The sequence below is a fragment of the Cherax quadricarinatus genome, chromosome 36 (genome assembly GCF_038502225.1).
Source record: "Cherax quadricarinatus isolate ZL_2023a chromosome 36, ASM3850222v1, whole genome shotgun sequence".
Classification (NCBI taxonomy): Eukaryota; Metazoa; Arthropoda; class Malacostraca; order Decapoda; family Parastacidae; genus Cherax; species Cherax quadricarinatus.
Genome location: NC_091327.1, coordinates 31,760,501 through 31,763,647, shown reverse-complemented (window position 1 = coordinate 31,763,647; position 3,147 = coordinate 31,760,501). Strand labels below are relative to the sequence as shown.

General features: G+C 39.9%; 1 pseudogene; it reads left to right on the top strand.

Moving 5' to 3' along the window:
- Positions 1-316: 316 nt before the first annotated feature.
- LOC128691472 (5S ribosomal RNA) lies at positions 317-435 on the top strand (annotated as a pseudogene).
- The last annotated feature ends 2,712 nt before the right edge of the window (positions 436-3,147 follow it).

Sequence of the window (3,147 nt, the reverse complement as noted above, 5' to 3'; positions counted from 1 at the left end):
CTCTTACGTCAACCATAAATCCCCTCCCAACCACTCTTGCCCTTCAGATAGCATTTGTTGCCGATATTTAACCATTAGATAGGATAATAATGTTAGCAGCACTTTATGGATGTATACAATTGTGCTACATAAAAATAGGCCTTTCCACATCATATTATCGTTTTTCTTTATTCTTCTGTGTGATCATGTCACTTCCGGTACCTGTGTGTACTGTGTGTACTCACCTAATTGTAGTTGCAGGGGTCAATTCATAGCTCCTGGCCCCGCCTCTTTACTGGTCGCTACCGGGTCATTCACTCCCTCCTCTCTGAGCTTTATCAACGGCCATACCACGTTGAACGCACCGTTTCTCGACCGATCAGCGAAGTTAAGCAACGTTGGGTTTGGTTAGTACTTGGATGGGTGACTGCCTGGGAACGCCAAATGCTATTGGCATAAATCTTTAATGGAACCCAATGGAAATAAGTCACTCTTGTCTGACATTTTTGGGTTATCCCAGGTTCTCTACACATATATTCTGCTATGTATGATAATCTATGTAACGGTATTTGTGTATACTTGAATAAACTTACTTATTAATCATACCTCTTAAGAACAAAACACGGAAGGAACACTGCAGCAGGCCTGCTGGCCCATGCGAGGCGGGTCCAAGTCTCCTACTGGCTTATGCCACTGACTCAACCTAGTCAGGTAAAGGTCACATTCACTTAAGGAAGGAGAACGGCATTAAACCTAATCGCACAAGCTAGTCAGGTCCAACTCACACCCACCCGCATCCACTCGTGTATTAATCCAACCTAATTTTAAAACCACACAACGTTTTAGGTTCTATGGCGATACTCAGGAGTTTGTTCCACTCATCCACAACTCTATTACCAAAAGAGTGCTTTCCTATATCTTTCCTGAATTTGAATTTTTCCAACTTGAAACCACTGCTGTGAGTCCAGCTTTTTGTCGTGTTCCTGGGAAATAAGCGCTATTTCCCAATTCTTTAAAACTAAACAAAATTTAAAAAATCAATTTTGATCCCAGAACTTTGCTTTTGTGGTCATGACACTTCTGGAACACTTTCAAGAAAGACTGATGTAAAACTATTATGTTTCAGGGTTTTTTGCTTGGCAAATATAAAGACAGGGACTCGCAAACCAGTATTCAGTTCAGCTTTGGCTACCTGAGAAGACACATTAGAAGAAGTGAAATGGCATCAAGAGGCTGTAATCATTCTCCAGATGTATTCTGATACGTATGTGATCAGTTCATTAAGATAAGAGCAAAGAAGTTCTCTGTAACAGCATCTAAAAAAATGTGTGAAGCTTACAAAGCATATTTTGGTATGCCAGTTGGGGACCAAGACATGACCTGGGAACTTCATGTTGCTTGCAAGCATTGTAAGAAAACATTGGAAGGTAAGAAAGTCATTAGTTAATGAAGGGTAAAATCTTGAATAGGAACATTTTTTAAATATATGTATGTAACAGAAGCTAATTATTTTGTTCTTTTACAGGATGGTATAGAGGAGAAAAAACGTCATGAGTATGGCGTGAGCCCATTGGTCACAACTGCTACTTCTACCTGGTGGATCCTTCCAAACGCCGAATTGGGAAAAATGCACCTGCTATTTCTTATCCAGACCTTCCCTCTTCTATTGCACCAGTACCACACACCACACAGTGCTGGTCTTCCTGTACCAACACCTACAGAAAGAGGTCAACCGTCGGAAGAAGAAAACAGCAAATCAGAAAATGAAGAGCACAGTGAACAAGACTATGATCTAACAGATGCAGCTGTTGGGAGGAATCCTTACTACCCAAACCAGACCTCAGTGGCCTTATCAGAGATCTTGGTTTGACAAAATCAAATGCTGTGCCTTTGATATCAAGGCTCAAGGAGTGGGACTTGGTGGGTGAACGTGTGCCATTGAAAACGTTACCAACATTTCTCAATCTTCTTCACTAATGAAGACAGGTTGTGCTACTGTACTGATGTATCAGGCCTCTTTGATGCAATTGGAAATGCATGCCATCCAGATGAGTGGCGAGTTCATTGACAGCTCCTCCAGAAGCTTAAAAGCTGAACTTCTGCACAATGGGAACAAGTATTCATCTCTTCCCTTGGCTCATTCAGTTAATCTTAAGGAACACTGCAACAGTATCAAACTTCTACTGGAAGCTTTGAACTATGATAAGTATGGCTGAGAGGTTATTGGAGATTTCAAAATGGTGGCATTTTTGATGGGACTTCAAGGAGGTTTTACCAAGTTTCCCTGTTATCTCTGTCATTGGGATAGTAGAGACAGAGCAGCACATTACCAGAGGAAGTACTGGTCTCAAAGGACTGAGTTCTCAGTAGGAAGACATAATATCAAACATAAACCATCAGTGGATCCTCAGAAGGTTCTGTTACCTCAATTACACATTAGACTAGGGCTAATGAAACAGTTTGTTACAGCTCTTGACATAGGATCTGCAGCCATCAAGTATCTTCAAGACTTCTTTCCCAAGCTATGTGAGGTAAAGGTGAAGACTGGCATCTTCACTGGACCACAAGTCATGAAAATCATGGAGTGCTCAGAATTTTCAAAGCTCAGAGAAAGAAAATGAAGCTTAGGAGAGTTTTGTTGCTGTAGCTCAGGGCTTTCTGGGCAACAAGGCTGACAATTATGTGGAACTTGTTGAGACCTTGGTAAAAAGTTATGGTCAGATGGGCTGTAGGATGTCAAGATGCGCATCGCTTGATGCGCATGTTGACAATTTCAAGGAGATTATGGGAGCATACTCAGAGGAGCAAGGAGAGCGCTTCCACCAAGATATAATGGCCTTTGAACACAGATATCAGGGATCTTATAATGAAAACATGATGGGAGACTACATTTGACTAGATTTGCAAACTCGCAAATCTAGAAAAATTGTTCATTTTTAACTTTGTAAATGTTTCAGAAAGTTTAAAATAAAATTTGTGTAATTTTTATTTTATGTAAATTTTATTTATTTTATGTTTTTGTTTTACATCCAAAACTATCAAAAATATTGAAATTTAGTCATTTTTTTGTCAAAAATTCGTCCTGTAAGTCACAAAAGCAAAGTTTAAAAGGAATGAAGGGCGTTTTTCTATTGGTTTGCAATAAAAGGAGTCTGAAAATAACACTTG